Raw genomic sequence first — 27,028 nt, forward strand, 5'->3', positions numbered from 1 at the left:
GTAGGGAGCAGAACTCAGAAAATGAGGAAGAAAAAGGGAAAATGTAGGTGTTACGAGGGACAGCCCGCAGGCAGTCAATCGCACAACCACTATTGCGTGGAACATTATGTATGCATGGATCCGAGTACGAAACCTCCCGGCAGTGAAATGGCTATGCAAAACCTTCAAACTATCTGCCACCCAATGGCAGGCGTACAGACACTTGCGCATAGGATTCACCGCACAGAGGTAAGATCGGGTTTCGAATTTAGGGGTGCATGTACGCAGCCGGGGATCTGATCTAACTTAAGGGGGGGATACGCAGTGAAGCGGGGTGCAGGAACGGTTTACTGGGGTTCACGTGTAGATGTTCTGAGTTTTACCCAAGTTACGATAAATCGTACGCATGTTGTCAGAGTGCCAGTGACAGTTACGGGGGACCCAGCGCAGGGCCCCCAGGTGCAGGCCCGCTTGCAGGGGAACCCACGCACTGTTTTAATGTGCATGTATTTGCGGCCCCGGGAGCACGCAAAGGTATCTGTTCTGGCTGTGTTTGTGTTTGCTTTGGGTAGGGGGCAGGCTGGGTGCCTTCCGGCAGTAACTTGCATATACAGTTACTTTGCGCAAACAATTTTATGAATATGCATATAGTGTATAAAAACCTCTGCACGCAGGCCTGCACAGAGCTGTTCTCGGCACGCTGGCTTTGCGGGATCTTTGCTCACTTTTCTATGAATCGGTCCCTTGGTATTTTCATATCCGACATTTAGAGCCATGCAGTAATCGCATAGATCTTTTTTAATGAATCTGGGGCTCAAACTTTGATGGTTTGCAGATTCCATCCTCAATCGTCAAGGCATCTTGAGAATCCGAAACATCTTTATGCCCATTTGTTTAGTCCCAATGTCCCCTTCATCACATCCACTTCAATGCCCAATTCAGCTGAGTGATCAAAGCCAATTTTTGCCTTTTTCATATTGTGTGAATCTTCATTTCACATCTATAAATGGTACATCTATGCTGTAACAAATAAAGAAAGAACATTGTATCATCCTCAAATGTATGTATTCAGGTTGTTTATGACATTTATCTTTTGATACACAATATTCTGCTATAAAATAATGAAACACTTCATTGCACATACCTACATTTTGACTCTTCCTACATTAGTCTCAACCAACAGCCTATTTCTACGCTCCATCAAAATGATTTATTTCCCAGCGTAACAATTACCCCACCTCTGTAGAAACAGTGTAAACCATTTAAAACATTTGACAAGTGAGTAAGACAGTCAATGATAATCTTTCAAGAGACTGTTGAGTTCTTCTTTGGCTCTCCTATCATGGGTGTGCACCTCTATTCTGTGATGATGTCCAGATAGTTTTAGCAGATAAAATGTTTAGTTAGCTAGAAAAAAAAAAAAACATTTCTTCAATGTTCTCAATCCTGGGTGCACCAGCTCCTGGTCCTGGATTCCAGAAAGAGTAACTGACAGGGTCCAAGATGGCCCACCAGGTTTGAGTCACCTCACCAAACCTGTCAAAACCTGTCATGTGATGGGGTCAGAAAGCAGAGCATGATAGGAAAAGGGGAAAAGGTAAACGTGACAGAGATAAGAGTTCTAAGAAAATAGAAGGACATCTCCCATTCAGGAATCAAGGAGAAGGTGTTTAAGAAGAGGCAAAGAGCCATTTTTTGGAGAAACAGTAGTAAGAATCGAGCTGGTGCACCGAAGGTTTGATAGAGACAGCATTTGACTTCCAGGACCTGACAAAAAAGGAGAGATGTTAATGCCCCTGGATCCTCCTGAGAACAATTACTAGAACCTAAGGGGGGTGGGTTAATGAGGAGAGTAATGAGAGGTTTAAGAAATCACCTAGATCCTGAGAGGTTTTAGAAAGTGCTGAGAGTATGAGTGGAGTACTATGACATTTCAAAGATGTATAGAACATAATAGGGGAACTGAGAAGTCACAAGGTGAATCCAGAGCCTGAGTAAATTGCTGAGAAACTTGAAGGTCCATGAACATGAAAAGGACTTCAAATTATTAACATCATAGGAACACCTCGAGAACTCATAAAACTCTGGCTACATTGAGAAAGACCCATTAACAGTGAAAGATAAGGCTCTGATAATGTCAGAGCCTCATTACGTATATTACTGTAATGGCAAAACATTCACAATTTCTGAACACTACATGTTGCATTAACTAACACAATGATGGGTTTTGCCAAAAAATCTACCTGTTTTTGTGTTAAGGTAAATACCTTCACATAAAAGCATTAAGAGATGCAATATTGTCCGTGAAGTGATACTGCATGTGGTAATTCCATGTTTTCCCAATTGTGTGCTCTAGGACTCTAAAGCATGGATTAATTGAAGCCTACACATCGAATTATGGGGGCCCCTCAAAATGTATATTGATATTAATTCATATACAGGATAATCTTTTGATCAGTACAAGGCCGAAATCCGGAAAGCAAAAAAAGCCCACTACAACTCCCGCATCCTAAACTGCAAAAATCCAAGCAAAGAACTCTGCAAAATCCTCTCCAAATTCTCCAAACCCGCTTGCACCACGACCATCCCGACCCCCTCCCAATCAATGTGCGACTCACTCTCCCTCCACTGTTAAACCACAGCTCTCGAAAGAACAAATACACTAGCCACCCAACTAGCTCTCTTAAATCCACCAGACAGTACTCCCCCCACACCGCCCAGTCCATCGGCTGCGACCTCTACACAACCAACGTTCGAATCCTTTAGTCCAATATCTCCAGAACAATTTCTCAAACTTCTATCTGCCCGCAAACCATCTGGCTCTCCGCTGGACCCTTGCCCAGCCACAACCCTCAAAGAAATGTTTGCTTCCACCTGCGCAGGAGAACACGCAAGATCCATCATAAATGCCTCCTTATCCTCTGGTATCTTTCCCGACGCATTCAAAACGGTTCATGTCAAACCTCTAATTAAAAAACCGTTGCTCGACCCTCTTGAGCCCAAAAACTACCGCCCCATCTCAAACACCAGGTTCTTTGCCAAACTCATTGACTAAACCGCCTACTCCCAACTAAATGCCTTTGTCGAAGCCAACAACCTCCTTGATCCCGCACAATCAGGTTTCAGAGCCCTTCACGGAACTGAAACCACCCTAACTTCAATCTGGGATGACCTTAAAATGACAGCATACTCCGCGGGATGCACCACACTAATCCTTCTTGACCTATCCGCCGCCTTTGACACAATCAATCACTCAATCCTCCTAGACCGCCTCCACTCCCTAGGAATCAGTAGAACCGCTCTTAAATGCATAGCTTCATTTCTCAAAGATAGGTACCAAATAACGACACTCTCCACCTGTACCTCCCAAGCCAGACCAGTCGACACAGGAGTCTCACAAGGAGCATGTCTATTCGCCCCCCTATTCAATCTCTACTTGATCACCCTCCCACCGATAATTCGTTCACACAACATCCTGTGCTACAACTACGCAGATGACACTCAACTAATTCTAACACTCCTGAACTCAAAACCCAACTCCTGACCTGACCTGGTCTCCTGCGTCCTTGACATAGAACTCTGAATGTCCCAAAGCCACCTCTTGTTAAACCCCTCCAAAACAGAAATTATGGTATGTGGCAACTCAGAACTTCTTCCGCACCCGCTACCCTGGCCATCCGCCATGGGCAACTCACCAACCTCCTCCAACTCAGTGAAAAATCTTGGATGCACCCATGACTCTGATCTAACACTCTTGCGCCAAGTCAACAACGTCTCAAAGTCCTGCCACTACCACCTTAAAACCCTTAGGCACATCTTTCCATATCTCTCCTTTCCCAACAGACTCTCTGCAGTCCAATCAATCGTTATATCAAGACTGTACTACGCAAACCCCCTATACCTCGTAGTCCATGCGTACCAACTGAATAAACTCCAAAGGGCATAAAATGCGGCTGCCAAATTATTACTACTTGCGCTCGGCCCGAGAGACCACACCTCCCCAGCCCTTAAGACGCTGCACTGGCTTCGAGTAGCCTGAAGGGTGACTTTCAAAACCTTATGCATCTCCCAACGAGCACTGCATAAAACCGGACCTCAATATCTTCAAGACAAGCTAAAACCCTATCACCCCCCTCGCACCCTAAGATCAAGCTCATTCGGCCTCCTAGTCATACCGAAGACAAACTCAGTCAGGTTAGGCGGATCATCATTCTCTGCCACGGCCCCCACACTATGGAACTCTCTCCCACCCCACATCCGCCTAACTGAGGATTTAACGTCTTTCCGCAAACTTCTGAAAACCCGGCTCTTCCCCTAAAACCAACCTGTACCAAATAACCCAAACTGACTAACAGCAACTCAATGACACCAATCGAACAAACTACCTGATGCAAGAAATTGACAGCTAATAACCCCTAATATAAACTAGAAGGACAAACAGAATTAAACGAATAAAGTAGATCAAAGCAGTGAAATGGTTAATAAGAGTAAATCATACAGAATCAGTAACAAGATTTAAACTCCTGAAATAGACAGAATGCATGAGGAGTGAACAAAGTGAATGGCGTGGATGAAATAGTAAGAATGGACGAAGCAAGTGGAACAGATGAATGCGCTGAGTGGAAGAATGCATGAATGGAAGAACAGATAACTATATAGTTCCAATGGAAATCGAATGAATATGTTGATCGGATGAGTGTATAGAATGGATAAACATGTTTAACGGATGAGTATGTAGAGCGGACGACAGTGTACGCAGATGAGTGCGTAAATACAGAGAAGCGAGTAGAATGCAGGAATGCGTAAACCAGATGAATGTGCAGAACGGAGGAGCGGAAAACGGATGAGTGTGTAGAACAGAGGAGTATGTGGAGCGGATGAGTATGTGGAGCGCACGAGTGTGGATAGCGGATGAATATGGAAGTGCGGCGAGTGTGTAGATAGCTGGAGCAGATGAATCTACAGACCTGGCAAATGTATAGAACGGATGGGTGTATAGAGCACATGAGTGTATAGGGCAGATGAGTGTGTAGGACGGATGTGTGTATAGAGCGGATGAGTGAATGTAGCGGATGTGTGTATGGAGCGGATGTCTATATGGAGTGGATGTGTGTATGGAGCGGATGTGTGTATGGAGCAGATGTGTATATGGAGCGGATGAGTGTATGGAACGGATGAGTGTATGGAGCGGATGGGTGTATGGAGCGGATGGGTTTATGGAGCAGATGGGTGTATGGAGTGCATGGGTGTATGGAGCGCATTGGTGTATGGAGAAGATGGTTGTATGGAGTGGATGGGTTTATGGAGCGGATGGGTATATGGAGCATATGAGTATATGGAGAGATGAGTGCGCAGAGCAGATGAAGGTATAGAACAGATGAGTGTATGAGATGAATATATAGAACAGGATATTGCTGTTGGATGCGTGAAAAGCACAAGTGCTTATAGCGGATGAGTGCGGAGAGGGGATGAGTGCGTGGAGCGGATGAGTGCGTGGAGCGGGTGGGTGCATAGAGGGGGTGAGTGCGTAGACGGGGTGAGTGCATAGAGAGGGTGAGTGTGTAGAGGGGGTGAGTGTGTAGAGAGGGTAAGTGAGTAGCGCGGATGAGTGCGTACATTTCAGAGAAGCGAGTAGAATGCAGGAATGCGCAAACCAGATAAATGTGCAGAGCGGATGAGCGTAAACCGGATGAGTGTGTATAACAGATGAGTATGTGGAGCGTATGAGTATGTAGAGCCCACGAGTGTGGATAGCGGATGAATACAGAAGTGCGGGGAGTGTGTAGATCGCCGGAGCAGATGAATATACAGACCTGGCGAATGTATAGAATGGATGAGTGTATAGAGCACATGAGTGTATGGAGTGGATGAGTGTATAGGACGGATGAGTGTAGGGAGCGGATGAGTGTATGGAGCAGATGAGTGTATGGAGTAGATGAGTGTATGGAGTGGATGAGTGTATGGAGCGGATGAGTGTATGGAGCAGATGAGTGTATGGAGTAGATGAGTGTATGGAGCAGATGAGTGGTTGGGGCAGATGAGTGTATGGAGCGGATGAGTGTATGGAGCACATTTCCTGGGTCTGAAAATGCTGAATTCCATAAAACTGAACAAGGGGAGCGAGGGTTGCTACAGTGTACCCCACTAGTATTGTATGGTAGATTCGATTTGACGAATGCGGGTAACTTTGGGGTTAGGGAACTGACGTCAGAAGAAGAAGGAGGAAGATTGAGATGCGGGAAAGCAGGTAAGTACGGTGCAAAGAAGTAAGCATGGGAAAAGTGGTAGCTGATAGTGGGAAGCGAGAAAGAGTGATCCATTTGTTCACTGCATGCCTCCGTTTTCAATTTTGGGGCCTGATTTATGGAATTAAGTGCCCAAAAAATAGGGACTTTGCGTGCCAATCTGCTCACAAAATCCTGTTTGTCGATTCATGGAATCGACAGTGCTGTACTTTTTTGAACTTTTGCAGAGTCTTTAGGCAGGTTTGGCACATTGCTGCGAGAGGCTGGGTGCCTTGCGCGAGGCATCACGCAGAGCATGGGCGTGGCTTTTGCACAGGGCAGGGTAGGGACCAGAACTCAGAAAATGAGGAAGAAAAAGGGAAAATGTAGGTGTTACGAGGGACAGCCCGCAGGCAGTCAATCGCACAACCACTATTGCGTGGAACATTATATATGCATGGATCCGAGTACGAAACCTCCCGGCAGTGAAATGGCTATGCAAAACCTTCAAACTATCTGCCACCCAATGGCAGGCGTACAGACACTTGCACATAGGATTCACCGCACAGAGGTAAGATCGGGTTTCGAATTTAGGGGTGCATGTACGCAGCCGGGGATCTGATCTAACTTAAGGGGGGGATACGCAGTGAAGCGGGGTGCAGGAACGGTTTACTGGGGTTCACGTGTAGATTTTCTGAGTTTTACCCAAGTTACGATAAATCATACGCATGTTGTCAGAGTGCCGGAGACAGATACGGGGGACCCAGCGCAGAGACCCGGAGGTGCAGGCCCGCTTGCGGGGGAACCCACGCACTGTTTTAATGTGCATGTATTTGCGGCCCCGGGAGCACGCAAAGGTATCTGTTCTGGCTGTGTTTGTGATTGCTTTGGGTAGGGGGCGGGCTGGGTGCCTTCCGGCAGGAACTAGCATATACAGTTACTTTGCGCAAACAATTCTATGAATATGCATAGCGTGTATAAAAACCTCTGCACGCAGGCCTGCACAGAGCCATTCTCCGCACGCTGGCTTTGCGGGATCTTTGCACACTTTTCTATGAATCGGTCCCTTGGTATTTTCATATCCGACATTTAGAGCCATGCAGTAATCGCATAGATCTTTTTTAATGAATCTGGGGCTCAAACTTTGATGGTTTGCAGATTCCATCCTCAATCGTCAAGGCATCTTGAAAATCTGAAACATCTTTTTGCCCATTTGTTTAGTCCCAATGTCCCCTTCATCACATCCACTTCAATGCCCAATTCAGCTGAGTGATCAAAGCCAATTTTTGCCTTTTTCATACTGTGTGCATCTTCATTTCACATCTATAAATGGTACATCTATGCAGTAACAAATAAAGAAAGAACATTGTATCATCCTCAAATGTATGAATTCAGGTTGTTTATGACATTTAGCTTTTGATACACAATATTCTGCTATAAAATAATGAAACACTTAATTGCACAAACCTACATTTTGACTCTTCATACATTAGACTTAACCAACAGCCTATTTCTACTTTCCATCAAAATGATTTATTTCCCAGCGTAACAATTACCCCACCTCTGTAGAAACAGTGTAAACCATTTAAAACATTTGACAAGTGAGTAAGACAGTCAATGATAATCTTTCAAGAGACTGTTGAGTTATTCTTTGGCTCTCCTATCATGGGTGTGCACCTCTATTCTGTGATGATGTCCAGATAGTTTTAGCAGATAAAATGTTTAGTTAGCTAGAAAAAAAAACATGTCTTCAATGTTCTCAATCCTGGGTGCACCAGCTCCTGGTCCTGGATTCCAGAAAGAGTAACTGACAGGGTCCAAGATGGCCCACCAGGTTTAAGTCACCTCACCAAACCTGTCATGTGATGGGGTCAGAAAGCAGAGCATGATAGGAAAAGGGGAAAAGGTAAACGTGACAGAGATAAGAGTTCTAAGAAAATAGAAGGACATCTACCATTCAGGAATCAAGGAGAAGGTGATTAAGAAGAGGCAAAGTGACATTTTTTGGAGAAACAATAGTAAGAATCGAGCTGGTGCACCGAAGGTTTGATAGAGACAGCATTTGACTTCCAGGACCGGACAAACAAGGAGAGATGTTAATGCCCCTGGATCCTCCTGAGAACAATTACTAGAACTTAAGGAAGTGGGTTAATGAGGGGAGTAATGAGAGGTTTAAGAAATCACCTAGATCCTGAGAGGTTTTAGAAAGTGCTGAGAGTATGAGTGGGGTACTATGACATTTCAAAGATGTATAGAACATAATAGGGGAACTGAGAAGTCCCAAGGTGAATCCAGAGCCTGAGTAAATTGCTGAGAAACCTGAAGGTCCTTGAACATGAAAAGGACTTCAAATTATTAACATCATAGGAACACCTCGAGAACTCATAAAACTCTGGCTATATTGAGAAAGACCCATTAGCAGTGAAAGATAAGGCTCTGATAATGTCAGAGCCTCATTACGTATATTACTGTAATGGCAAAACATTCACAATTTCTGAACACTACATGTTGCATTAACTAACCCAATGATGGGTTTTGCCAAAAAATCTACCTGTTTTTGTGTTAAGGTAAATACCTTCACATAAGCGCATTAAGAGATGCAATATTGTCCGTGAAGTGATACTGCATGTGGTAATTCCATGTTTTCCCAATTGTGTGCTCTAGGACTCTAAAGTATGGATTTATTGAAGCCTACACATCGAATTATGGGGGCCCCTCAAAATATATATTGATATTAATCCATATACAGGATAATCTTTTGATCAGTACAAGGCCGAAATCCGGAAAGCAAAAAAAGCCCACTACAACTCCCGAATCCTAAACTGCAAAAATCCAAGCAAAGAACTCCACAAAATCATCTCCAAATTCTCCAAACCCGCTTGCACCACGACCATCCCGACCCCCTCCTAATCAATGTGCGACTCACTCTCCCTCCACTTTTAAACCACAGCTCTCGAAAGAACAAATACTCTAGTCACCCAACTAGCTCTCTTAAATCCACCAGACAGTACTCCCCCCCTACCGCCCAGTCCATCGGCTGCGACCTCTACACAACCAACGTTCGAATCCTTTAGTCCAATATCTCCAGAACAATTTCTCAAACTTCTATCTGCCCGCAAACCATCTGGCTCTCCGCTGGACCCTTGTCCAGCCACAACCCTCAAAGAAATGTTTTCTTCCACCTGCGCAGGAGAACACGCAAGATCCATCATAAATGCCTCCTTATCCTCTGGTATCTTTCCCGACGCATTCAAAACGGTTCATGTCAAACCTCTAATTAAAAAACCTTTGCTCGACCCTCTCGAGCCCAAAAACTACCGCCCCATCTCAAACACCAGGTTCTTTGCCAAACTTATTGACCGAACCGCCTACTCCCAACTAAATGACTTTGTCGAAGCCAACAACCTCCTTGATCCCGCACAATTAGGTTTCAGAGCCCGTCACGGAACTGAAACCACCCTAACTTCAATCTGGGATGACCTTAAAATGACAGCATACTCCGCGGGATGCGCCACACTAATCCTTCTTGACCTATCCGCCGCCTTTGACACAATAAATAACTCAATCCTCCTAGACCGCCTCCACTCCCTAGGAATCAGTGGAACCGCTCTTAAATGCATAGCTTCATTTCTCAAAGATAGGTACCAAATAACGACACTCTCCACCTGTACCTCCCAAGCCAGACCAGTCGACACAGGAGTCTCACAAGGAGCATGTCTATTCGCCCCCCTATTCAATCTCTACTTGATCACCCTCCCACCGATAATTCGTTCACACAACATCCTGTGCTACAACTACGCAGATGACACTCAACTAATTGTAAAACTCCTGAACTCAAAACCCAACTCCTGACCTGGCCTCCTGCCTCCTTGACATAGAACTCTGTCCCATTTGGATGTCCCAAAGCCATCTCTTGTTAAACCCCTCCAAAACGGAAATCATGGCATGTGGCAACTCAGAACTTCTTCCGCACCCGCTACCATGGCCATCCGCCATGGGCAACTCACCGACCCCCTCCAACTCAGTGAAAAATCTTGGATGCACCCTTGACTCTGACCTAACACTCTCGTGCCCAGTCAACAACGTCTCAAAGTCCTGCCACTACCACCTTAAAACCCTTAGGCGCATCTTTCCATATCTCTCCTTTCCCAACAGACTCTCTGCAGTCCAATCAATCGTTATATCAAGACTGGACTACGCAAACCCCCTATACCTCGTAGTCCATGCGTACCAACTGAATAAACTCCAAAGGGCACAAAATGCGGCTGCTAAATTATTACTACTTGCGCTCGGCCCGAGAGACCACATCTCCCCAGCCCTTAAGACGCTGCACTGGCTTATAGTAGCCTGAAGGGTGACTTTCAAAACCTTATGCATCTCCCATCGAGCACTGTATAAAACCGGACCTCAATATCTTCAAGGCAAGCTAAAACCCTATCACCCCCCTCGCACCCTAAGATCAAGCTCATCTGGCCTCCTAGTCATACCGAAGACAAACTCAGTCAGGTTAGGTGGATCATCATTCTCCGCCACGGCTCCCACACTATGGATCTCACTCCCACCCCACATCCGCCTAACCGAGGATTTAACGTCTTTCCGCAAACTGCTGAAAACCTGGCTCTTCCCCTAAAAACCATCCTGTACCAAATAACCCAAACTGACTAACAGCAACTCAATGACACCAATCCAACAAACTACCTGATGCAAAAAATTGACAGCTAATAACCCCTAATATAAACTAGAAGGAAAAACAGAATTAAACGAATAAAGTAGATCAAAGCAGTGAAATGGTTAATAAGAGTAAATCATACAGAATCAGTAACGAGATTTAAACTCCTGAAATAGACAGAATGCATGAGGAGTGAATGAAGTGGATGAAATAGTTAGAATGGATGAAGCAGGTGGAACAGATGAATGCGCTGAGTGGAAGAATGCATGAATGGAAGAACAGATAACTACATAGTTTGAATGAGTGTGGAAATCGAATGAATATGTAGATCGGATGAGTGTATAGAATGGATAAACATGTTTAACGGATGAGTATGTAGAGTGGACGACAGTGTAGCGCAGATGAGTGCGTAAATACAGAGAAGCGAGTAGAATGCAGGAATGCGTAAACCAGATGAATGTGCAGAACGGATGAGCGTAAACCGGATGAGTGTGTAGAACAGGGAGTATGTGGAGCGGATGAGTATGTAGAGCGCACGAGTGTGGATAGCGGATGAATACGGAAGTGCGGCGAGTGTGTAGATAGCTGGAGCAGATGAATCTACAGACCTGGCAAATGTATAGAACGGATGGGCGTATAGAGCACATGAGTGTATAGGGCGGATGAGTGTATAGGGCAGATGAGTGTGTAGGACGGATGTGTGTATAGAGCGGATGAGTGAATGGAGCGGATGTGTGCATGGAGCGGATGTCTATATGGAGCGGATGTGTGTATGGAGCGGATGTGTGTATGGAGCGGATGTGTATATGGAGCGGATGAGTGTATGGAGCGGATGGGTGTATGGAGCGGATAGGTTTATGGAGCGGATGGGTGTATGGAGCGCATGGGTGTATGGAGCGCATGGGTGTATGGAGAAGATGGTTGTATGGAGTGGATGGGTTTATGGAGCGGATGGGTGTATGGAGCATATGAGTATATGGAGAGATGAGTGCGCAGAGCAGATGAAGATATAGAACAGATGAGTGTATGAGATGAATATATAAAACAGGATATTGCTGTTGGATGCGTGAAAAGCACGAGTGCTTATAGCGGATGAGTGCGGAGAGGCGATGAGTGTGTGGAGCGGATGAGTGCGTGGAGCGGATGGGTGCATAGAGGTGGTGAGTGCATAGAGGGGGTGAGTGCATAGAGAGGGTGACTGCTTAGAGGCGGTGAGTGTGTAGAGAAGGTAAGTGAGTAGCGCGGATGAGTCCATAAATTTCAGAGAAGCGAGTAGAATGCAGGAATGCGCAAACCAGATAAATGTGCAGAATGGATGAGCGTAAACCGAATGAGTGTGTATAACAGATGAGTAGGTGGAGCGTATGAGTATGTAGAGCCCACGAGTGTGGATAGCGGATGAATACGGAAGTGCGGGGAGTGTGTAGATCGCCGGAGCAGATGAATATACAGACCTGGCGAATGTATAGAATGGATGAGTGTATAGAGCACATGAGTGTATGGAGTGGATGAGTGTATAGGACGGATGAGTGTAGGGAGCGGATGAGTGTATGGAGCAGATGAGTGTATGGAGTAGATGAGTGTATGGAGCGGATGAGTGTATGGAGCGGATGAGTGTATGGAGCAGATGAGTGTATCGAGTAGATGAGTGTCTGGAGTAGATGAGTGGATGGAGCAGATGAGTGTATGGAGCGGATGAGTGTATGGAGCAGATGAGTGTATGGAGTGGATGGGTGTACGGAGCGGATGGGTGTATGGAACGGATGAATGTATAGAGCAGAAGAGTATATGAAGAGGATGAATATGCAGAGCAGATGAAGGTATAGAAAAGATGATTGTAGAGATGAATATATAGAACAGGATATTACTGTTGGATGCGTGAAAAGCACAAGTGCCTAAAACGGATGAGTGCGGAGAGGGAATGAGTGCGTGGAGCGGATAAGTGCGTGGAGTGGATGAATGCGTAGAGGGGATGAGTGCATAGAGGGGGTGAGTGCATAGAGGGGGTGAGTGCGTAGAGGGGGTGAGTGCGAGAGGGGGTGTGTGCCGAGACGGGGTGAATGCGTAGAGGGGATGAGCGCGAAAAACAGGTGAATGCATAGTACGCGTGAGGGCATAAAGCGGATGAGTACCTGGAGCGAACGAGTTCCTGGAGCGATCGAGTGCCTAGAGTGAACTGACGTGTTGCGTAGAGCGGACGAGTACGTAGAGCAAACAAGCACAGATGCATCCAGTAGTGATGAGTGCATAGGATGGATGAATACGTAGAGCTACTGCATGCGTAGAGCATGAGGCAGACAGGAGTGCATACTTGGGGCAGGCAAGAGTGCATGCGTGGGGCAGACAAGAGTGCATGTGTGGGGCGGACAAGAGGGCATGCGTGGGGCAGACAAGAGGGCATGCGTGGGGCGTACTAGAGGGCCTGCATGGGGCGGACAAGAGCGCATGTACGGGGCAGACTAAAGCGTGCGGAGCGGACCGGAGTGTATTGGACCAGACTGGGTGCATGGAGTGGATAGGAGTGCACGCTACGGACTGAAGCGCATAGAATTGCATGACATATATAGTATGGTTGGAATGTAGAGAACGTTGAAAGAGCATATAACCCATCATATCACACCACCACACTTACTCTCTCCTTTACATCACCACTCAACTAGAACACAGAGATACTATGATACCATTCGGCATAACTGTTCTCATACCAACATCCGCCGCTCACTCCACATCATTCTAAGTAAACACTGCTGGTTTCACATCCCCCAGCCAGGCGTTTTCCTCAGGCCTAACGCAGCTGCCCCGTTCTGGATAAAACCTGCCAGAACGAACACATTCTCCTGATCTCTCAACCACCAACCTAGCGCTAAGAAGCAGCTATTACACAAATACCGCACGAGCTGCACACATAACCGGTGCTCACATGCACCTTTGACTCCCTCTACTCTCTCTACTGATCTGAACTTTGGTTCCCAAGGGTGTTCAACCTACCAGCACCTTCAGACCATACCAATGGTATATAAGGCGCTATATAAGTGCAAAATAACATAACATAACATAACAAAAGGAATGTACACTAAATAAGAAATCAGATTTGACAGGAAGTAGTGAGCTTCTTACAATGGGGTGAGTTTGAGGGTCATTCTGACCAGGTTGTAGATGGGAGTAAATGGAACAGTCACCGGGGACAAACATAAGTGGGCATACATAGATTAAGGGCTGCCAACATTGGATATTTTAAAGTTCAGGTAGGCGGTACAGCCAGCTGGGCTTGGCATGCAACCATGATGGGTGAAGCGCTACAGTAGAGGTAGCATAAGTGAGGGACAGAGGCAGGTTAGATTTGAGGAAAAAATGGTAGCTAGCAGGCAAATGAGAGGTAGGTGAAGATGATAACTTAGAGGCGAGGAGGTAGGATTTTAGTTTGGTTTTGAACAAATCCATGTGGACTGTTTCTCGGATTTCCGGTGGAAGAGAATTCCATGCAAGTGGATCACAAAGAGACAAAGAGCAAAAGCGAGAGGAAGCACTGGGAGGGCAAGGAGCTACGAGGGTAATCGTGGAGGCAGTTTGGATCTTACTAGAAGGCTTGTTGAGTTGGATAGAGGAGGCTAGACACAGTGGTGCATGTATGTAAAGCATGTTCACAACATGCTGTGATTTAAGTTATTAAGTGGTATTTAAGTATGGCACGATTTTCACAGGAAATACTGTGAAACGTATTAAGAGCCCTGATATGACATATTTAGGAGAAACACAACCATTTGTGGGAACCTTAGTCTTTTAAAAGACTAAAGAAGAGCAATGTGAGGCAAACTTACAATACTCATGTTTTAGTAACACAGCTTTGCCAAAATGCATAGTGCATTTGCTTATCCGTGTATCCATCTACACTGAATTCTACATACTTCTGCTTGACAATCTAGCATGTAGCTCATTGCCATTGTGTATTCCTTGCTTGGACAACTGTAATGTATCTGTTCTCATCTCTGTATATTATCATTCATGTTATGTTTTATTGACATGTAATTGTTTCTGTTCCCATCTCTGTATATTATCATTCATATCATGTCCTTTGGTATGTAACTTAAGTTATGCGCCCGGATGTCCCTGGGCCAGGTGCGCATTATAAATAAATAAAATACAAATACAAATACAAATCGATATTGCTTTAGGTCCTAAATTATAGGAGCGTGTCAGATAGTTTAGTATGTTCATTTCAGCTCTAAAAAAAGACATTTAAAAAAAAATGTGATTACAGATGGAAAAGTAGGAACTCAGCTCCCAGAGCTGAACCCTTTTTGAAAGTCAAGTACTCAGAAATCGAGATAGGTTTGAATGTTAAATAATTATTCTTGTGGATACATCCCGAAGTGCTGGACAGGATTGCAGCAAACTTGCATGAGGAGCATCAGCAAGGACATGAACGCATGCTTTTGCAAATCTGTCCTGTGTTTTACTTTTTACAAAATATCAAAAAGTAACTACAAAAAATAGCGATGTGACTTTGCTGCCTGGGCAGTGGCCCTGGCCCTCGGCAAGGAAAAATGTTTACTCTGACTTGCCTATTGGGGAATGCGGCACAGCTGAAACCCATGTCCCATGGATTGTGGAGACTGTGGTCATATTGTGCGGGTATTGTGGACACTGACTGGTTTGCAGGGTGAGTGCAGTGGATAAGGGGGGTGGTTTAGTGGGGGCGGGGTCATGGTCGAGCCGCATGCCATAGGCAATTCAGCCATGAGTTGCATCCCCAGCATGCGCTGCTGGGAACGACACACATCAGTATGAGTTGCAACAAATATGTTTGTTAAAGGAGGTTTCCAGTTCTTTCATATATTTTAAAAGAGGAATTATTAATAACTTATATACAGTGATGTAACATCATGAAACATTTTCACTCATTAAAACCTATGAAATTCAAAGAAAAAACGTTGTTAAAGTGATGTTATGATATGATATGATATGGAATTTATAACGCGCCTATACACACGTGTTATGGTTAAGTTGGACTAATAATAACCGATGAAATTCAGTGAAAAAACGTTGTTATGCAGTCTTATATTATGTTCAGTGCCTTAGACATTAATTAGGCAAGCTGTTCCACCAACAGCCTTTCGTCAAATGTTTGGATTAGCTAAAAAAAAAAATGATTAGCAAAATTCAGCTGGACATTTTGTCATGTAAACATCTCTGCTGGGTCTTTCAGTTTTTTTTTTCATCAATGTCATTTGTTTATTTACATAATTGCTATGAATTTGTCAGGTTATTCTGTGTATTGTAATTTGTATTGTATCATATGGTCTCGCTTAAAAACCACTGGGAACACTATAATTTTATAAAGCCTTCAAAAGAAACTTTTTGCAGATCAGAGAGGATATGCTGAATGACTAGTAGATAGCTCAAAGTAGGACATGACTTTTGAATAAAACAAGGCGTCTCGTAATCACTTTCGTGCTGAAAGGCTAATTAAACTCTCACAAAGAATTAGCATAGCACAATCAGGAGTATGTGCATTATAATTATCCAGTGACCAGAAATAATGTACTGGTTCCAAGATTTTGTCAGGGGGGTCAACCCATCAAAAGCCTAGGACCTCTTGGCGCCGAGGATTCCTGGGATTAACAGAATTCTAATTGCTTAGTAACAAAAATGTATCTCCAGGCAATATTGACAAGCTACTTATGTTGTCAAATAAAACAAGCAAAAGCCATCATGCTCTGCTGTCAAGGTTAATTGGAATCTTCAAATATGTTTGCAATGGTTTCAAGATTGAGTCATCTTTTCTCTTATAATTTTCTTTCCAGAATACAGTCTAATAATTGTGAATTTTTTAAAGTCAGTATTTTGCTGCATGTGTGCTGTCTTTGCTTCAATTTAAAATATGTGTGGGGGAGCATGTTCTTGATTATTTATTTTATAAAATGTGTGAGCCATCTTTGCCTTTTAAATTCACAGTTTTTCTGTCTTTTGATATATTTAATGTTGTGGTACTCTATATTGGCCTAAAAGAGATTATGTGCATGTAACTTTTGGAATAAAACGTGTTTTCTCCCTATGAGGAAACCACTCATTGCCAATGCCAACAGCATAGGCTTGTAGAATGCAATATAGCCCAGAGAGTTAACCACTTGTCTCTGGCATCTGTGTTCCACCTACATGGCACAGGATTACATCTTGCCATAGCTGGCTCAGCACTTCCTCCTCCGCAGGTTGATAAATTGAGTACCATGACACATTTGATTATAACAACATCTATTATTAGGGTTATTAGAAGTGGGAGAAGACCAGCAAGAGGGCAGGATTTTCTTTTAAGTGCCAAGAAATTAACATATTATGCCAGGTTTAGCATCGTTTATCGAGCTATTCATAAGATCCCATAGATACACATGCAATGCCCATTTATGAAGTGGAGTAAGTGATGGCTGGAGAAGATTAATCCAACCGACGAGCATGATAAGGGAAGATCGGAGACGCTCCCCTCCTTGCCATTGTGAGGCCTAGCTAAGTGGTTGGTTGTCAGGTCGAATTGAGTCTTAAGGCTTAGCCTGCTCTCTACATCTGTTAGAGTGGACCTTCTAATCCTGACTTACCCTATCCTTGTGTGTTTCAGGTAGCAGGAGATGGACACTGTGTACAAGCCTTTAAGGAGAAGGGCTCAAGATCGCCATTCATTTCTCTAAAAATCATGCATACAATAATGTGCTACTTTTGGCACAAGTCCTGAATTGTATTCACTAGCACGAGGCAAATCTCAGAATCCTGGTAATTGTAACATGTATTTCAGACACAGACCAAAAATACATTTCACACAAACAGGTACATGCAATGTGTTTCGCAATTGGGTAGCCAAAGGGGCATCATTGTTTTCTAGGGTGCAAATAACATCACTCTAAAGAATGTGTTGGACGGGCAGATAAACCTTTTTAAAATTGGTGAGATGGATTATCTATGCTGTGTTGGACTCAAACCAAAGGCTTTTCTCAAAGTAATGGATGCATGTGCAAAGGAAATAACATTAACTGTGCGTGGAAGGAATCAGTGGCATAACACAAAATGGGGGGCCTCCCACCAAGTCATGTTGAGAGGGCTCCTACAAGCTCCTCAAAAGAGCACTGGCCACGCCACACTCCAGGCCGTCCTAAACCGCAATGCATGCTCTATGCCCATGATGATGATGCTGTTACAGGGGCACGCCAAGCTCTGTATTAGGTGAAATATAGAAGTATGTTTTTTAATAAAACCTTAAATCTTTCACCTAATGTAGGAACAAGGAGGTGGCGCCTGGCATCCAAATGTACCAGTCACCACTTTGTGTGGACAGTAATACCACACTTATGATACCAAAAGAAAACATGTTCGTGCTGGGTCTGCCAACATATGCAGTAGCCACATTTCAGAACCTCATGTTGCCTTTGACCTTAATGGCAGTACAAATATCATGCCACAAGAACAAAACATGTTACTGCTAGTTGCACAAATGCTTCCCACCCCACCATGTAAGAACATACTTCATGTGACTTTGCCCACATGCCAGTACAACAAGCCAGGCCTCATTAAGAAAATATAATGTTCTTGCTTGCTGCACAAACATGCAATCCACCCCCATCATGTAAGAGCAATCGTCATGTTGACCTTGCCATTAGTGCCATTGAAATATGCATGACACAGTAAGAAAACGTTTCCTGGCTAGCTGCAGAGATGTCCCACTCCTAATGTAATAAAACATATCATGTCAACCAGACATTGACATTAATTAAATTAAAATGCCTTTTCATATCAATAAAATGCCCAGGTTTCCTGTCCCACTGAAATACCCTAGACCGTCTCCACATAATAAACCCATGAAGTTGACTTCACACAAAAAAAATGCCAGTGAACATGCATGCCACTCACTACAAAGTGCACAGCAATTCTCCAATGGCCCTCAGGCCCCAGCCTGCATGCACTCATTAATACCCACGGTTGACCCACCAGTCACTCACATATACAAATTCTGTCACTCAGACATTAACAGTTACACACACACAGAACATTCACACTGGATTCTCATTCACATGACACACACTTGCTTGAAAAACATATTTTTAATTAGGGAAGTATTTTATCCTCATGGTTGGATTAACACAAAGTGGGATTGTGTGTCGATTACCTGAGACATGAACACATGAAGCATGTCAGGTTAATTCCTTCACATTCCTCTTTATTGCCCTAGCAGATTACCTGCCCGCGTGTATTCCTCTGCTGCTGTTCCACCTTGATTTCTAATTCTACCTATCACACTAGCCTTCTCTCTTGTCTTTTCATGTCTCTCTGTTACTCTCTTTCTCTCTCTGTCTTGCTGTGTCTTGCGCTCTGTGAGGGTTGGACGGCAATTAATCAGTTTGAGTATTCGCCTCGTAGGTCGGCAGTTTCAAAGGCCCAGGGCTGCCTCCCTTTCTGTGCTCACTACACTCCACCTTCCCTCGCAAGCCATCGACCACGTCAACAGAGTCACAGCAAATACAAAGCACACATTGCCTCTACAACTTGCGCGCCCCTTCCTACGGCCATTAGGGCAAGCATTAGTCATCTGCATCTACATGGTTTGTGTTCCCATGCAGGGCAGATAGTTCACATCATATGGTGCTGTGTTTTTCAGATATGTATTTATACTTCAACTAACCTGTTCAAATTCAAGAAGGACCAACTTATTTTTAGTTTCGGCAAATAGGTGGCACTCCTGCACCACCTATGAGCCAAAGCTATGTATTGGAATACTGCTAGGAAGGAGTGGCCTGTGGGGAGAAACACACTGCATGTAGTTGTTGTTTAGCTATTTATCCACCTGTTGACTTCCCATAGCCGGATGTATTTATATGGCCATTTCTGCCCAGCACCTGCCCCTTTCCACCCAAAACCCATTTTTCTGGGATCTCTTTGAGCTATATTTATTAAGTTGTAACATTAAACCTTGGCTTGTTAGTATTATTTTGGAGATGTCTGCATTGAGTTCATGGAGTAATTATAGCTATACAATGTTTTACTAAGTTAATGAAAAATGTCTTCACCAAGTGAGCCTTCAGTCCCTTGATTTATATATGTTCCCCGCACTGAGGTTCTGTTACAAACAAGCATTGATAATGCCAGCAGTTTTATTTGACTGTTCTCAGATTACTCACACTTGTCGTGGAGCAGCATGAAAGCTATAAAGTAATGTGGATTCTTTAGACTTTTAAATAAGGCAAATTCCCCACTATAAAATGTGCTTATCCAAACATGTCTTTGAGGTCAAGGAACATGTTCTAAATTGTGAATGCTTATGAGTAGCGTTAAACCAGTTGAGCCTCTTGCACACCATCATGGCATATTATTAAGTGAATGGATTCTTCACATTTTACTATTTATTAAGTGTCCATCACATTGTTTAAAAAAAAAAAAAGATGTATCATATAAAAGATCACAATGTCTTATTCACCCTTGAACTTTGTTACAATAATCTATTTGGCATTTATTTTTCCAAAAAATGTTATGGATGATGAATAAGAAAAGCCACGATAATGGTTTTTGAAAGATAATTTTTGTTACTGCCTAATGTGGGACATTAGCACAGTGTCAGCTTTCAAAAGTAAAATGCTTCAAATGCCTTCAGTATTATATAGTTTAATGTAAATGTGTTATCTGCATTATGACGAAATGACTTCTGCTCTGCAGGAGTATTGGGGTGAATAGTGAATAAACAACCTACTCAGCCCTCACACTTCAACAAGCCAACAGTGATCCCAATCATAAAGGTAAAACAGGCACAGTCAAGAGATATGACTTCTTCGTCTTTTGCGGTAACGTGGGCTGAGGAAAGGCAACATTTTCAAGAAGGGTGTGAATGCAAGCCAGTAGTGACCCAAACAGCAAAGTATCACAGCTCAAAATATAGGGAATTTCCAATCTAGCTATATATATATATATATATATATATATATATATATGAAACATTTGCAAATCACAACCCATAAAAAAACAGACTATATGGAAGAAAAAACAGAATGCAGCACTCTAGGCATGAATACTGTAGTGGAAGGCAATTTCAAAGACCACAATGTTCTTTTTAAAGGGATATATCTTGCAGGAAAAGTTGCACATGGACCAATAAACTTCTGCCTGTTTGACTACGTTAACCAGGCTGTTTGGTACTGTTAGAGATTGTTTGGGTGCAGTGCGTGTGTTGTTCTCCACAAGCCAGAAGGACTCGGACCAGAGGACATGTTTGCCTGTAGTTTTATTTAAAGTAAGAGAAAATGTCCTAATGCCCCTGATTCTAAAAGGGGGTTTCCTTCCTAACCAAAATAAACTAATTTGCTCATATATAGTGAAACATTTTAATAATCTTCGGTCCAAACCTATCCACTAAACTTGCCAGAACACTTAGCAAAATCATAAAACAAATAGGTTGAATGCCCTGCACTGTTGGCTCTTCTTAAAGGTATCTTAGGCTGTCCCGGGAGTCCCCCCTAGGTCTGGATCCAATGGTTGGAAGCAATCAAAAGTACCATTCAAAGAAAACAATTCTTGCCAGTCATCAAAAGTTCCTCAACATTCCCCAAAGTTTGAAAAAAGTCTCAAGTTCCTGGAAACATAAAATGACCATTCTTCTTTAGTTGGAGGGATATTTCTTTGATCTCTTGCCACTAACTTGGCCGATCTCGCCACACTTCAAACAACTATCGGGTGTCTCTGTGTGCCTTTCACTGTGCTTATGGTAGCCTTGTGGCTCCTTCGGGGTTCCCTGCCCCAATATCTCACTCAGTTCTTTAGGGTTGGTATGAACACTCTCTGCTTCTGGTTCTCTTAGATTTCTTGGGGCCCTGCAACCCTTCTCGAGTTGTATATTGCTTGGGTTTCTCATGCTCCCATAACCCTTTTCCTTGTCTTGTTCACTCTCTTAACCAAGGTCCCTGTGACCCTTTGATGGGGCTAGGGTAGTCCGTTCCTCTTCTCCACTCTTTTTCTGTTCTCTTCTTCTCCCTTACACCTATTAACTTGTGCACCTTGCAGTGTTTGCTTCGGTGACGGTCAGTCTCATAATTGACAGCAGCTTTCTCTATGGCTAGCCACTCTTCCACACTGGATACTAGCACTCTCATGCTGATCCCGACTCCCTCTCTCACTTTCATTCTCACTGACACTGCGCTGAGAGCAGAGGACCCTGTCCTCCCTTTGTCCCCGGACTGGGCATCTGTTTGTGGGGCCTGGGTCGGCCTCTGCTTCTCCGGCTTTGCACACTTCCACATTTGGCATATCAAATCTCCCTCTGTAATCCTCCTCCTTCCACGCTGAGTCCAGCTGCGATGGTGGGAGTGACTCCCACCTTGCCAACATTCTCACATCTGAGATTCGCTGCAGTGTTGGGTTTCTCCTCCTCCATTCATGGGTTGTTGACTTTTTATTCTCGCTCCAGTATTTTTGTGGGGCATATTGTTCACCACAGATTGTCAAGTATATGGAAATTTCAGTAGAACCTTCAGCCAAACACGTAGTTGTATTGTCAGCATTACCTTGAGCCAAACACATAGATGTATTGTCAGCATGTTTTACTCCCATGTAGGTATATAATACCTTGTGTATAGGGAGTTCCCGTGCAAATGTAAGTCTGTGGCCCCTAAAGGGGAGTCATTCCAAGAGAGGTCCAACTTTCCCAAACTCCTGAATCGATGCTGGCAGACAAGTTCATCATGATGGCCCCCTAAACTGGTTCTTCAGGTTGTGATGAGGTCCTGGGTAGCAGTGTGACTGACAAAAATGCAGGTGTTGTTCCAGCAACTGGTTCAACCTCACTGTGCCCAGGGTAAGGGTAGGGAAAAAAGCTTTCCTCTGCCTTGGACACCCAGTCTTCATCGTACTGATAGAGGCTTTAGAAAGTCAACTCTAGCTACAGAGTTCCAAAAAATATTTTCTTAAGTGCTTGTTCAAAGTGTGAATCTAAGAAGGAGTGGGATACCTCTCCATTTACAGACAAAACCCCTCAGGTGTCCGCACTAAAGCTATCCTGCTTTTAGGGTCAAATCCCTGTCTTTGGACAAGTGGACTTTGCCTTCTGACATCACCCCTAAAGTGCTTTGTGCTGCAGTAAGTGGAAGGGACAAGAAGGGAATATGGTGGTAGAGAGAAACAAGTTACATGGACCTTCTTCTAGCAGTAAATAGCTTCCTCACTCTACCCTAAACTGCTCCTTTCCTTCTCAATAGACTCAAATGCCTTTAGATATGGAACTTCCTGGTGTGAGGCTACTCATGTTGTAATTGTGTGTGCCCTTCGATTCCTGTTCGCAGAACAGCTTCCTGGGGAGTGGCTATCTCTTTTGGGAGGGTGTTGCCTGTCCTAACAAAGGGACAAAGAGAGGCAATCTCCAATCCTACAGTCCTCTACACAGTGACAGGGTCCAGCCTGTCTGGAGAGAATACACCTATTCATTTCACAGCTGATCTGGGCCCACTGGGTTTACACATGCCTTTTATCAAATTGCTGTGGCTATAATAATGAGACATGCCATGCACCATACCATTACTCAGATATTACTTATATTTAAAGATATATATGCCACCAGGACAGTAAATACATAATGATTGGCTTTTGGTATGCAGTGCAGTTCTTTAATGGCGCCCATGTGCTGCAGAGACATGGCTGTCACTGCAGCTGTCAGATGGGCATGTTTCACCTCTGTACCAGCTCTTTGTCACGTGAGAGCCGGCACTGCAGTTCATGCTACTTGTACAGCAGGGCACAGGTGCACACTAGGTTTTTGGCATGGAGCTTCTGAAAGGGAATTCTGACTGGCTGATTTCCCTTCCAGAGGTATAATTATCCATGTCATTTTTATTAACTAATAGAATCAAAACACAAAAAACAGGGATTCGACACTCTTGCCGAATGACAATCCTTCGCATGTGTGTTGTGTGCTCCATTGCCAGTTTGTTTAAGCCGACCCATACTTTTCTCTGTGACTGTTTTTTGAGTGGCAACTTGTCATATCCATCCATTTCCCAAAACCTTTCCTGAAAGTTACAGAGTCTACATTTATTTACATTTTGCCCAGTTTGAGAGACTGGAGTGGGGGATAGGGTGGGGGAGCGGCTAGGGGCAAATCACAATAAAGCATCCTAACTATTGGTTTGCAGATGGAGGCCCATCTAAATGCTCTCCTGGCGTATGTTTGTGCTAACTGAAAACATTTCAGTCCAAGCACACATGTTTAACTATCCTGATATGGTATGAATGCAGGAATCACAGAGCTGTTTTCCTTGGACTTCTGGGAAGTGTAGTGGTACTAAATAAAAGACCCAGGATCCAAGGTTACACAGACATGCCTGTGTAGCCTTCTCAAATATGGTTACTTGCAAAATTAGTGCTCTGGAATCACAAACTTAAAAAGTAGCACAATAATGAGATATAGGACAATGGGTATGATTCTCCAAACATTTGTACATTTTGGCAATTAGGTAGTGCTTTAAGCGCTGCCTATGTCCACAAATATATGCATGAAATTGAAGCTAGGAGCTAGTTGGGATGTGTGTGGGGAATATACATGCTGAGGTTATTGTAGAATGAGTCTCTACCCATTTGACTGCTCTCCCATTTCTAGCATCTCATCTGAGAACAATATTCCCTCCCCCGTATCCCCTGGCAATGCCCTGCATTGCACCATTTTCATGACATGGATGTCACCAAAGGGTAATGATGCTGCAGGTGCAAAAGCCTGCAAATCTGGGGGATGGCACAGCCATGAACCGACCGCCCAGTTCTGATACAGACCCTAAATGCTGTCTTCTGTTAGAGGCTAACACAGATGCAGCAGCAGGAGCGAACATAACGTATCGTCCATGAATAACTGGGCCCCTCCCTGGTGATGTGAGATGCTGTGCAGGGCACGTCCATGGGGTGGCATCCACCATGCACCATTTGGGTCAGCTTGCAGAAGGTGGAACTACCAGCATAAAAATCAGAAGAAAAAGAGTACATGAGTTGGCACAGAACATTTCAGCCACCTATGAAAATCTCACACAGGAAATAACTCTCACCCTCCAGCAGAAGTAAAATGCCCAGTTCTCTGGCTTGCACCCCCACAGAGGAATGTATTGCCAGTACATCACCAAGTTGCTCTCAGCGGCACATCTCTCATTACACCACTGCAACCCAGAAAGGAGGCAAGAGAAGGAGAAGTAGAGTCTTCCAATTGACTGACTGAATATCATAAGACTGAAGGAAGTCCCTGGGGTAGGGAATGTGGAGGAAAAAAAGTGTTGGCAATGAGGGCTTTGATTGGGATTGGAGTGTTCGGAGGGCAGGGGTGTCATATGTTAAATAAAGCACTTAGCAATACAGGCAATGAATCCAGTGGTCAGTTCATATTAGTTGTAGATGATATTTTATTGACAGGTAACATTGCAGCATCAAGTTCAATATGTACAATTACATAAAGTTGACCATTAGTTCCTGACTGACAATGCTTCCTTCTCTTTTTACTTCCACATGTCCGCCCCGAGGTGGCCTGCTGTCACCTGCACCTTCTTCATTATCAGAGTCAGGGTTTGTGTTGTCCTCATCTGTAGGCATAACACTAGTTCTCCATACACACACGTTGTGCAGTATTGCGCAGATGACAAGCATATTTTCCGACTTTTAATGGGCTGAACATCAGTGCCCCCACCCCCCCCTGTTTGATGGAGGCAGTTGATCCTTCCTTTTAGAAATTCAATGGGCCCTCAATGCATGCCCTGGTCGTCAAGTGTGCCTCGATGTAGGCCACCTCCTGTGGTTTAACACATCTCCTCAGTGGTGTTGTCAACTACTGTAACTGCAGATAGCCTGAGCCACCTGCAACTATTATAAAGGGATGTATTATCTGATGTTTGGTTGTTGAAGCACTCGTTACCGTTATTATTGGACTGGTGACCTTGATTGATGTGTTTGTGAATGTCTACGTTTAAGACACTTGGGCTGTCTGTGTCTTTCATTGGGACTTCACAGCAGAGTGAAATATCCTGCATCATGGTTAATGGGGTTACCTGCTGTTTGGACATTATCACAAAAAGTTACATCTAAGGGCATGTCGATTGCCTTATTTTCTGGTCTATCACGTGTATTGGCTGGAAATGATTTACAGGGTGTTTTCGGGACCCCGATTAGTTAAATTAATGGAATGACTGCTTTAATGCATACCTGGCCATACAACTATATTGTTCATTTAGTTACATCCTGCCTAGAGGAAGGTGAGTAATGGGCCATGACATATTTGATGCATCTTACACTAGTCATTATGAGGCTTGTAGTTTAGTCACATTTGTATACATTCCAATCTTCTCCTGTGCTCCCATTTCGATTCATTGGCAGTTTGACTACTTACCCAGAATCCAGATTTGCTTTCCTGTGTTGGGGTTCATGTTTCCTGGCAGGGTGCAGTTTCTTTATTTTCTGGGTTCCATGCATCCTACCTGGAACCCAGAAAATGGGCACATCAATGGCAGATCAGTGTCACATGGCATATGGATGTTCAAGTAAAGGTTCTGTGTCCTGTTCTGCTACACCTACTCCACTGCCTGGGGGACACTTATTCCACTTGAGTACAGTCCAGTGCTACTGTTGCATTGGGGAAGTGGGCTATGGTCAGGAATTGTGCAGTTCCTTATTTCACAAGGCCTGTTTGGTGGGAAGGGAGATTTTCTGGTGTGCACAGCTCGTGACTGCATCCTCTACTTTGTACAACACTTTAGAGAAGGTTCGCTGGGACATGCCTTGTAGCATTCAAACAGTCTGATGAACATCACCCATGGCACAGACGTGCAGGACAGTCCCCAGATTCGGCAGGGGTTAGATGGCAATCATGATATTGACCCTGCTCTGGAGGCCTACCTTAATCAGGTCCATCAGGTCTGCAATGGTGTTACGATTTAGGAGGAACATCATGACTAATTGGTCATCAGTCAAGGTATGGGCGGCCTTAAAAACACATGTCTCCTCTGCCCTTGTTGTGCGTGCAACCTTCCATGCTGTGTTCATGAATGTCGCTCGAGCTTAGGGAACATTAGCAGCTAGTATATGCCACAGTTCATGTGTTTATGTGGCTGCATTTTGCTTAGAATAGTGTTTGATGAAGCTGTAGGCCTTATGTACCCTTTTACTACCAATT

This window comes from Ambystoma mexicanum, chromosome 7q (genome assembly GCF_040938575.1).
Source record: "Ambystoma mexicanum isolate Mex_15411 chromosome 7q, UKY_AmexF1_1, whole genome shotgun sequence".
NCBI classification, from domain to species: domain Eukaryota; kingdom Metazoa; phylum Chordata; class Amphibia; order Caudata; family Ambystomatidae; genus Ambystoma; species Ambystoma mexicanum.